A 12500-nucleotide genomic window follows, 5' to 3' on the forward strand; every position below is an offset into this window, starting at 1 on the left:
ACTTTGAGCCTCAACATGGTCGTTCGCCGTGTTAGAAATAGCAGTAAAATAACCCTCCAGTCACATCGTATTGTCTTAAGGAAAAAAAAAAAAAAAGGATACATCGGATAATGTAGACATAATGTAACTAAAAATAAAGATGTAGTCATGGCTGGAATGTCTTTCATCATAGATCAGGACTGAACTAACGTTAAACAACAATAACAGGAGATGAATCTGATGTCCAAAACACACGACTGACAGATATAGCTACTGTTCGTTAGCTGAAAAGGTAAGTCGTCCTTAGCATTGAAGTTTGGTATTCAACTTCAAGAAAATGAGCATGTCCTTCATTTTGATAATTGTTATTCAATATTAGAGGATAATGTTTTAATCTAAGATTATATTTACCATTGCTAAATTTGGAATAACTGCTTCAGATAGTAAATAATACTGTGGCACAATGTTCATTCATCTATGTAAAGGAAGTTGTCAAGTTACATGCACACAGCTTTATTTATTTTATTTATTAATTTTTTTCTGTGTACGCAGATGCACGAAAGCATCTATTCATTTTTACTTGTAAGCAATATATATATATATATATATACACGCACATGCTCGTATACACTTTGATGTATGTACATCTGGGTATGTGTAAGATTCGTTTTGGTGTAATCCACTGCTCCTTATAATTAAAGTAGTCAAACTTAAGGTAGGCCTTGATGCATGACTAGTGACATCCTGTTATAAGTCAATTGAAATTGGTTTACATTACTTGATTAACTACGTAATAAGCATTGAATGAGAAATTTCACATATTCTGTAATATCGCTCATTATATATTTCCCTAAGAGGCTTGAGGAAATATGTAAATAAAGTAGTTCACAGCAACCTAATGGGTTTAATAACACAAGCAGAAGAGAAACAAGATTGAGTCATACGCGCAGTGAAACATTAACGAATCTATGGTCGCTTGACGTGCAAGAAAGGACATTAAAAATTATCTCATATTACTCACTATCGTCTTAAAGATGTATAATATGGACTGTGAAGTCCCTGAAATGCAAAAAGGATACGAGGGCCATAGCTATACTGTTAGTTGCATAATCCATAGGTTTGCTGACTTGAACTACACAACAACAATAAAAGTCTTGAGTAAATTATGAATAATGAAAATATCAACACATATTTAACCCTGTTTCAATAAAACATTTACTTCTATCAACCGTCGGACAAAATGAGCGGCATTTCTTCCAGATCTTTACGTTATAAGTTCAAATCCCACCGAGGACAACTTTGTCTGTCTTCCTTTCGGGGTCGATAAAATAAAACACTAGTAAAGTAGTGAGGTGGGTAATGTTGACTACCCCACCACAAACAAGCACACACACTTACACACGCACTGGCTTTGTGCTAAAATTAGAAAGAATTCATTTCTAATCACTTTTTGAAAGATCATTTTTACGTCCGCTTTCCATGCTGGTATGGGTTGGACGAATCATTACCTTCAGAGCCAGTCCTTATTTGTTTCTAATTTTCAAATGATTCAATATATGTATACCCGAAAGGAAAGGAGAATATATATTAAGGCTTGTACACACACACACACACACACACATACACCCTCCCTCTCACTCTCTTACACAGAGAGGTAGTGTGTGTGTGTGCGTTTGCATCAGTGTGTTTACGTGTCCGTGCACACGTACGTACATGTACATAGGGTGAGTGGAAAACTAATTAACTCATAAGTTAAATTTGTGACCAAACAGAATCGGATTATCCATGAGAATATGACTGAATGATAGCTCCTCTTTTTCTTTAAAAGTATGTTGCCAAGTGGTTACGAAGTTGGACAGATCAAGTGTTTGTATCTTATATGAAGTAAAGGCCCAGATTAAACATAACCAAGACAACAATTTTATCTGTCAAAAATGCATTTCACCAGGGATATTCACAATGCAATTGAAGCTAAAGACATTCAATCGGAAAAAAAAAAAAAATTGCAGATTTAGTTCAGAGACACTTCTCTTTCTTTCTTTCTTTCTTTCTTTCTTTCTTTCTTTCTTTCCGTATATATATATATATATATATATATATATATATATACAGATTGATACACACACACATATACATTGTCTGTGTGTGTGTTCTTGATTTGGCAGTTCTGCACAGGAGCACTAATTCTGAAGGCATGGAAGTGTTGACAAGTGGGACTGTCCGAGATGTGTGCAAAGTGACAAAACCAAACTGTACGCACTCGTGCAGTGTCCGAGCATTGCAGATAGTGCAGTTATGAACAGCTGTTGTTACGTGTAGAGTGAATCCGGCTGTCGCCCTGTCTGTTGCGGGGCTCGACTCATAACCCGCCTTTATCGAGGCGGGACAAATGACGATCCTCTATTTAGTGGCAATAGCAAAAGAGGTCGTGTGCGAACGAGGTTGAAAGCATTGACGGCAGACACTTTCCTCTCTGGTCAAACTTCATTGACTTTTTCAAGTTCCACTTCAAAAGGAAAGTGAGGATGGAGAGGGAAGCGCTCGCCTGCAGCGAATTTGTTAAAACGTGTCTCGTAAAAATAGTTTGGGAGAATGGACCTACCCTGAGCATAAACCTGTAGATTGAAGAGCATCAGTTATGCAAGGGCTTGTGCTCTTGGTGGTCAGAGTGATCTTGGATCTGTCGGGTTCCTTTGTTGGCTCTGACTAGAGGTTCTCCTGTGTCAGGAGGATTGCATCATAGATGTGTTTACACATTTTGTAAACAATGTATACTTTTTATCCAATCTTTTCCCACCTCCTTTCCTTCACTCATGTTTTATGTAAACCACAACACTAACTGTAAACTGGTCTTGTAATATCACCCTCACCTGATGCCCCCGTAGCAAATAAATCATCATCATCATCATCATCATCATCATCATCATCATCATCATCATCATCGTCATCATTTATATATTCAATAAGCACCCCATTAAAAAAAAGAAGAAAAGATCGGACCTTGTGTTTATTGTAGAGAGAATTATTATTCACAAGAATTCTTTTAAGGTGTAGGTTGTTATGCAGGACACAATGCTCTGCAGCATTCTGTCTGTATTCATATTCTGAGATGTATATGTATATATGTATATTCTGGGATGTATATGTATATATGTATATATATATATATATATATATATATATATATATATATATATATATATATATATATATATAAATGTGTATATATATGTGTGTGTGTATATATTTATATATATACATACATACATGTATATATCTATGTACATATATATATATATATGTGTGTGTGTGTGTGTGTGTGTATATAAATACGTATGTCTATATATGTGTGTATATATACATATATGTATATAAATGTGTATATATATGTGTGTGTGTATATATTTATATATATATATACATATATGTATGTATATGTATATATATGTACATATATATATATATATGTGTGTGTGTGTGTGTGTGTGTGTATATATGTATATTGGCACCCATGCCAACGTTGTCTCCTTCATTGGAAACGAAACTCGGCTTGCGAAGACCTATTGGGGCAAGCGAAAGCGAAACCGTCAATGGCACCTGAACCCAGCATCGCCTTCCTGGCACTTGTGCCAGATGGCACGTGTAAAGACATTCGAGCGATATCGTTGCCAGTGCCGCCGAACTGGCTCCTGTGCAGGTGGCACGTAAAAGACACCATTTTGAGCGTGGCCGTTGCCAGTACCGCCTGACTGGCTTTCGTGCCGGTGGCACGTAAAAGCACCTACTACACTCTCGGAGTGGTTGGCGTTAGGAAGGGCATCCAGCTGTAGAAACTCTGCCAAATCAGATTGGAGCCTGGTGTAGCCATCTGGTTCCACCAGTCCTCAGTCAAATCGTCCAACCCATGCTAGCATGGAAAGCGGACGTTAAACGACGATGATGATATATATATATATATATATAATATGCACTCTCTTGCAGAAGCAATAGAGTGACTCAAATGCTGATAGTTTCATATGTTGGCAATTATCAAACTATACTCATATCATAAGGTCTGTTTTTCTTGTTTGCATCACCATATATATATATATATATGCTATGAAATGAAATAAATGACAAGTGAAAAGGAAATTTGTAATGAACTTCATTTCCTTGCTGGTGTTTCTGCTATAAACTACAGTATACTCAGAGCTGAGTGTGTGTGGACCACCTTATCGCTTCCTTGGCACTTTGATAATGAAATACAAGTTTACCTTGGAAAACACACACACACACACACACACACAGAAAGAGAGAAAGAGGTTGAGATATCTCAATACACCTTTCTGTCATCCAACTGTAGGGTTCAAATATCTGGTGAAAGGTCAGAAGAAGAATATTCATCATGTCTTGAAGTAAAGAGATTTTTGCTGCCATGGCACCTTACTACAATGAGGCCCAGGCCACCATTGGTTTTGAGAATAGTTAAGCATTAAAATCTAATCCCACCAAACGAAAATACCTCTGGAAAGTCTTGTGGCTCACATACCCCTTCTCCCTCAATATAAAATCTTAGGTAGGTAAAGTTATTTTTAGTTTAATAGACAAACACTTTTCCCGTGTGATTAGGTTCTGTAAAATGTTTAATAGACACACTTTAAGAGTTTCTTTTAGTAGTTGTTGTTGTTGTTGGCACTCCGTCGCTTAGGACGTCGAGGGTTCCAGTTGATCCGATCAACGGAACAGCCTGCTCGTGAAATTAACGTGCAAGCAGCTGAGCACTCCACAGACACGTGTACCCTTAACGTAGTTCTCGGGGATATTCAGCGTGACACAGTGTGACAAGGCTGACCCTTTGAATTACAGGCACAACAAAAACAGGAAGTAAGAGTGAGAGAAAGTTATGGTGAAAGAGTACAGCAGGGTTCGCCACCATCCCTTGTCGGAGCCTCGTGGAGCTTTAGGTGTTTTCGCTTAATAAACACTCACAACGCCCGATCTGGGAATCAAAACCGCGATCCTATGACCGCGAGTCCGCTGCCCCAACCACTGGGCCATTGCACCTCCACTTTTAGCGGTATACCTAATATAAAGAAAATATTAGCTGGTAGTGCCACAGCTGAGACAAAGGTAGGGTACTCATGCAAGGACAATATCATATCCTGATAATGACCAATGAAACACAGAGACAATCATATACGAGGCATAGGTACTGTCAAAGGACACAGTAAGCTGACAAACTTGCAGAAGTATGTGGGCACAACAGAAGGTCAAATTTAATAACCATAAATTCACCCTTTTAATACAGAAGAGACAGCCGCGCGATGTATGTATGTTGATTGAAAGAAAGTGTCATGGATTACACTCAGGTGTTTTGGGGCAAGGGACATAACTGTTAGTGGTTACCCCTCTGATCATCTCCTGCGGGTTCGTTTTGTCTTTTTCACAGCACTCACATTCCGAATATGACACTTGCTGACAGAAAGCCATCGCAAATTTTTCTCATACTGGCCATTCTGATGAGCACAGTTTTTGATAATCACATAATTACCTAATTTCTGTGTGAAACTGATTGGTAAGATTGGTTGAAATGCATATACTATATACCTTAACGTATGTGTGTGTGTATGCACATCTACACATACGGGCAGCCTGGTGCCAAAACAGTTGTTATACTCTAGAAAGAAGATGCAGGTTTAATAACTAAAGGGTTATTATTTCAATTTAACTGTACTTTACTAGCTTTGAAGTACCTGAAAACCGTGCTTTTTTTTTATTTAGGTGTATTGTTTATATATCATTTAACATACAGAATAAATGTTCTGGTGAAACAGAATTAGGGTTTGCAAAAATATTACATTACACCTTTAGCATTCAGCTTACTCTATCAAATGTAATGCTTATTTATTCACCTTGCTTTGAATTTGTCATATATTATCTTGTGGCTTTGAGATTTCATTTATGTGATTATTTTTAGAACGACATTGTAGGATAGGTGCGAGAGGCCGGATCTGGTTGGTTTGAACATAAAACAGGTCAAATGTTTGGGCTGAATATGGTCAGTTTAAATGCTAAAGGGTTAAACTACATACAGCATGTGAATTACTAAATTCTACATAAGAAAATATTTTCAGTCTTGTCATTCTCCTTGATTTTCTGGAACATGGCTGTACCATGAACAGCAAGCCTGTGAAAAGAAGAGATTGAACAATAATCTGAAAACAATCCAAATTCACATCAATGCTTGACCACACATATCTTAGGCAAGAAATCTGGCAGTTGGCAAATTAGAGTGGTCACTGGCCCCTTATCCACCATACACTTTGAATTTGGTGCCCTCCAGCTTCTATCTGTTCAGTCCAATGTCTTCAGAGACAACGATTTGATGATGCAGATGAGGTGAAACTGACTGTGAGGAAAGGTGTACAACAGTGCACATTTGAATATTTTCAAAGAGAATTTGAGAGTTGGGTTCAATGATTGCTTGTTATGGAAACAATGGAAAGTAGTAACTATGTATAGAGAAAGAGTTGCTCTACCAACATGCACACTTTGAATGACCGATGTCAGTTAATAAAAAAGTTATGCCCACTTTTGCATTACCTTAGATACAATCCTTCTTTTATATCAATGTATGTTTGCATGCATGTAAGTGTAATGTATGTAATATAAACATGTATGTACACATATTTTATTTACAGCTTATTATAAATTTGTCTCATAGCAGCCAATGCATCTTACTGAATGATTTCCTGTTGAAGGTCCTTCCAAGTTCGGAAATGGAAATTAACAAATGCTGGACATGGCTGAATGGAAGACTACTTTATTGGACAACTAAATGTGTGTGTGTGTGTGTGTGTGTGTGTGTGTGTGTGTGTGTTTTGTCATGTACACGAGGTGATGGCTGTAAAATGTTTCAAATATTTTATTGATTACTAGGAACTATTTTTAAACTTTGAGAAATACTTCAATTTAATTTAACTAATTTTTAGTTTCAAAAGTTCAGCTGATGACATTTTTGACTCTTCATTACGATACAGCATAATATACAGTCACTTATTTAAAGTATATAGAATTATATTTGAATACAATAGTATATAGTAAACAGTATAGAGAACTATTTGAAATTTATTGACTTCTGTAACTTCAAAATATTTCCAAATCAATATTCACATTCAAATAACCTGTTACTTTAGATGCCCCCCCCCAACACTTTGTGAATACTTATCCAACTTTAATAACAGTAGATGTACTTTAGATTACTAAATGTACATAATCAGCCTAAATTTTGTTATTGAGCATCAATTTTCCAACATTGATATAAGTTAAACATTTTCATTTGCCTACATCCAACCACACTCCTGGCAGCTTCTGTTCAAACATGTGAGGTGACATTGATTAACTCAGAATGTGTTTAATGAAAGCAATAGTTTTACAGCCAAATAGCCTTCTTAGTGCCAACCACTCTAACATAAAGTGGAAACTAGATGGTTTTCATTTGAAATGTCCATCTTCCTAGATGTACTGCAGTTACATGGATTAAAAAGCCATATCTCTTTGCTGATACTATACAATATGATATACATTTATTGAGTTGCCTCTTATATTACTGCCACAGTATTTCAAAGCCTCATATTTCTTCTATTTCATGCTGCAGTGCCCAGTGATTTTAAGTTGCCTACTCTCCTAAGGTTAGTGATCTTTTTATTAAGCCTCAATAGGTGACTTAATACACTTTTACAGAATTAAGGAATTAAAAGTGAAGCATGCTGTAGAGAAAAACTGACATTGCCGGTTAATGTTCAGCATGGCAGCTTTAGTCAATGCTTGAGCAGAATAATGTTGAAAGGGATCAGAAATAGAGATGATAAATACAGGATGATAAACACAATAGAGAAAAACACAGTAGATCAGGCTATAAATGTGTTAAAACTTCTCATGCATAAATTTACTGAACTGTAAGTTGGAGAAGGGAAACAAAAGGAGAAGAAGAGAAGACAAACTGTGGCTAAAGTGCACTGCTGAGCTAGAGTGTGTGCTAAGTAAAAAGGGGGTAAAAATAAAAAATAAAAAGAACCAACAAAAGAAGAATTTAGGAAGAGATAGAATGACACTTTCAATTATCCATGAAAGTAAAACAGTTTACAATGCATTTTATACTCTGAACTCCATAAGTGAGGTAGTGGTGGGCATATTTTTGCACAGTCTATTGTCCCGACTTAACAATTAATCTTACTAGCAGTCAAATACAAAGATTAGCAACAAAATAGCAGTTCTGCAAAAAATCTCTGGCATTTGAATTACAGCCACTATTTTGAGTAGTTTGCATATAAATGACAACTTTGAAAGAACAAACCAATGTGAGGAGACAAAAGAACCAAGAAAATATGGAAGTTGAAAATAAATTATATGTGAAATTATTTTCTCTTTTCTTTGTTTTACACTTGACATTTTTGTATGCATTCATAAAGTTATATTTAATGACATCATAAGATTTCTACTATTAACTGCTATTCAAAAGGGTGGAACCAGTACCCATTTTCAAATCAGACACAAGTAATACACAGTGTAGAATTAAAATCTAGAATTAAAATCTTAATTACTGAGATCCATATTCTCAAACACACATAATTTAGATAGCTAACAAAAATATATAAATATTTGGTTACTTAAGAAACAATAATAATTCCTTCTTGAGAAACAAAGAGGCTATTTTCTTCAAAAGTAGAGTATATTATGGATTAACTGATCTTTAGATATGTCTTTACACTTAATTCACTAGTCTCAGTTAAACGAAAAATAGAATCACTTACTGCCAGTGGGTTTTGAAATAAAACAAAACTGAATACCTGATTTAATAAATCTACACTGTATACATAATCAAAAAAAAAAAAAAAAGAAAAAAATTATAAGGTATATGTACACATGAATGATAGATGTGTTATGCAGAGAGGATTGTAAGGAATTGCACTGATGGGTTTGATGCAGCTTAAAATAACAGTTTATACTTTCATGGAAAACAGACTTAAAACTCATGAGAATGAGGAGGATTATACCCCCTCCCATACACAAATGCATATATTTATACATACCCCATCACACACACTCAGTCACAAACACACACATACACTGATATATCAATATTTACTTTGAAACGGTTTTCTAAGATTTATTTCTACACAATAGGTACAAGCACAGCTGTGTGGTAAGAAGTTTGCTTCCCAATTACCTGCTTCTGAGTTTAGTTCCAGTTCAGTCCCACCTGCCTTGGGCAGGTGTCTTCTACTATATAGCCATGGGCCAACCAAAGCCTATATATATATGTGTGTGTGTGTGTGTGTGTGTGTGTGTGTGTGTGTATGTATGTATGTATGTATGTATGTCTTAGGTTGAATTGAAAGTACTGTCAAATTTCAAGAAAGGAACAAATGCTTCTATGTACTTAATTGTTATTTTTAATCAAGTTGATATTTCCTTTCATTGTTGTTAACATAATTGCTCATCCCTAAGGTGCCAAATTCTTTAGGTTTCAAAAGAAACTCAGTATCATTTTTAACTTCTTTACAATTCATAAACTGTTTACTCGTTAAATGATGTTGCAATGATCTGAAAAGATGATAGTCAGATGGAACAAGGCCAGCAGAGTTAGGAGGATGAAGCAAAAAATTCCATATGAAGTGCCACAAGGTTTTTTCCTGAGCAACTTGGACAATGTATGGTCCTGCTTATAAAATAAGAGCAATACCCTTTTACGACTGACCAACGATGGGTGCTTTTTCTGCAAATTTTTGTGGAATGCTTCTTGTCATCAACTGTAACATTTTGGTTTAACACTTTATGACAGACAACACCCCTCATATCTCACTAAACACAGAATATAACTTTCTCTGGTAAATCCTAGTTTTTTTGTTGGTTGGCAACTATTAGAGTTTTCATTTTATATGATTATAGAGAATTCACATTTTATCACTTGTGATGATTCTACCCTGGGAAGTTTTGGTAGCAAGTCTGGTCTTCAATGAATATCAGACAGCAACATTTTCATTAAGCAGAGAAGCAGTCAGATGATGAAGGACTTATTGACCAAAGTTACACACTTTTCCTTGTTCATGAAAGTGTTCTATGATCAAATTGTGACTTTAATTCAACTGTTTTGCTAATTCTTGTGCGGTTTGCTTTGGATTTTTGTAAACTAAAGTTTTCAGAAGCTCAATACTGAAAAAACTTGGTCGTCCAGATTGAGGGGAATCTGTTCATAAAGATTTCCCAAGTGAAACTGGCCAAACCATTGCTGGGATGTCTGGACACTTAAAACTTCCTTTCCATATGACAGAATGAATATTACTTGCTGCTTACATTGGTGAAGAGCCCCTTTTCAACTCATTCAACATGCAATGTATCATGTGGGTCTGGTCTAAACTCAGTTTAAAGGACAAAATTGATACGTATGAAGTATGAAGTACAGTATGAAGTAACCTGCAAAGAAATAAAAACAAACATTAGAATGCAACAAGTAGAGCTTATTTTACCGTAAGTATTGAAAAAGTAGCTTCAAATTGATCATCATATCAAACATGCAACAGGATCTTACGTATATATGTGTGTGTGTGTATTTGTGTGTGTGTGTGTATGTGTGTATCTGTCTGCCTGCCTGCCTACCTACCTACCTACCTACCTACCTGCCTGCCTGCCTACCTACCTACATATTTACCTACCTATCTATCTATCTATCTATCTATCTATCTATCTATCTATCTAAATATATATATAAATATATATATATATATATATATATATATATATATATATATATATATATATATACATATGTACACATACACATATATATGTACACATATATAGGTGCAGGCTTCCCAAACGCATGGTTCCAGGTTCAGTCCCACTGCCTTGCAACTTGAGCAAGTGTCATCTACAATAGCTTTGGGCTGACCAAAGCCTTGTAAGCGGATGTGGTAGATGGAAACTGAAAGAAGGCTGTCATATATATATATATATGTATATACTTATGTGTATCTTTGTGTCTATGTTTGTCTACACCACCATTGCTTGGCAACTGATACCGGTGTGCTTATGTCCTTGTAACTTAGTGGTTTGGCAGAAGAGACTGATAGTATAAGTACTAGATTTACAAACAATAAGTCCAAGGGTTGATTTCTTTGGTGCTCCAGCATGGCCCCAATCAAATGACTGAAACAAGTAAAAGAATAAAAGAATATATTGTTTTATTGTTTTATTTGTTTCAGTCTGGAGCACCACCTATGGTCAAACAAATCGACCCCAGGACTTATTCCTTGTAAGCCTAGTACTTATACTAGCGGTCTCTTTTGCCGAACTGCTAAGTTATGGTGATAGAAACACACCAACATCAGTTGTCAAGTGATGTTGGGGGTGGGTGGCAAACACAGACACACAAACAAACAAACACACACACACACACATACACACACACACACACACACACACACTCACAAATGTACACATTTTGGAAAATATGTATGTGATTTTCTGCCCATGTTTTCATAACATGTGATAGTTGTAAACAAGTGTTACCATTGTACAAGACATGTCTTTACTTTCAATCTCCCATGAAAATATGCCTGCCTATGTTCAAGTAGTACCTTGCTTAAAAACAAAGGAGTGCTGGTCACTGAAATGTTATGTCATCCAGCTTTAGAAAACTTGCTTGAATGAACTTCCAATGATCCAAGCATGCATAGTTAAGTGGTTGTGATTACCATGATAATGATGATTATGGTGATACAAATAAGTGAAAACTGAGTTTCTATACTAAAATATTGCATATGTAAAATAAACATACAGTTTGCTCAACTGCTATATATAATTTCTATAGACTCCTCTTTGGGTTTCTGGCTACCCCATTCTTGATTCAAATATTTCTTTATATATATATATATATACACATATACACACTTATATGTATGCATGCATCCATCCATACAGACAGACAGGCAGACTTTGTTGAGGCAAATTTTCTATAGACAGATGAAGCCAATCCTTAACATTTCCAAAGCAGAAAATATTTTCCCATGCCTAGAAGATTTTTCATGGCAGACTGGAAATGGATAAACTTTCTTCTATGAGGGGGGTGTTCATTTACAACCATCACATTATGACTAGACAAGAGTACACACAAACACATACATAAATATATAAACACACACACACACACACACACACACACACACACACACACACACACACACACACATATATATACACACATATATATATAGGCAAAATTGATTGCGGTCACAAAAGTGACGGAGACTGTTTATGCTAAAATAAGAGTTACATTAACTCTAAAGCCACCACAGCACTATACTTAATGACTGACAAAGGAAGGTAAGTCCCTAGTGTACACAGCTGTATCACAATTTCGAAAACCACCTTAATTCTCATCAGCAACCTGGGTGGTATACTGTGCTTGTGTTGACCTGTCAAGTCAAATGAGACTGTAATTGTGACCAATGTTGGTGTTAGGTCAACTGCACCCGTGCTGG

General features: G+C 35.8%; 1 long non-coding RNA gene across 1 annotated transcript in view; it reads left to right on the forward strand.

The window, feature by feature from the left end:
• The window catches only part of LOC149133520 (uncharacterized), a 49904-nt gene that overhangs the window by 184 nt on the left and 37220 nt on the right, over window positions 1–12500 (forward strand). Inside the window, exon 1 of the long non-coding RNA XR_016243380.1 lies at window positions 1–271. This exon is cut by the window's left edge and continues 184 nt beyond it. This is a non-coding gene — a long non-coding RNA (uncharacterized LOC149133520). The remainder of the gene's footprint in view (window positions 272–12500) is intronic.

Source organism: Octopus bimaculoides, chromosome 10, assembly GCF_046866305.1.
Source record: "Octopus bimaculoides isolate indiv1 chromosome 10, ASM4686630v1, whole genome shotgun sequence".
Lineage (NCBI taxonomy): Eukaryota > Metazoa > Mollusca > Cephalopoda > Octopoda > Octopodidae > Octopus > Octopus bimaculoides.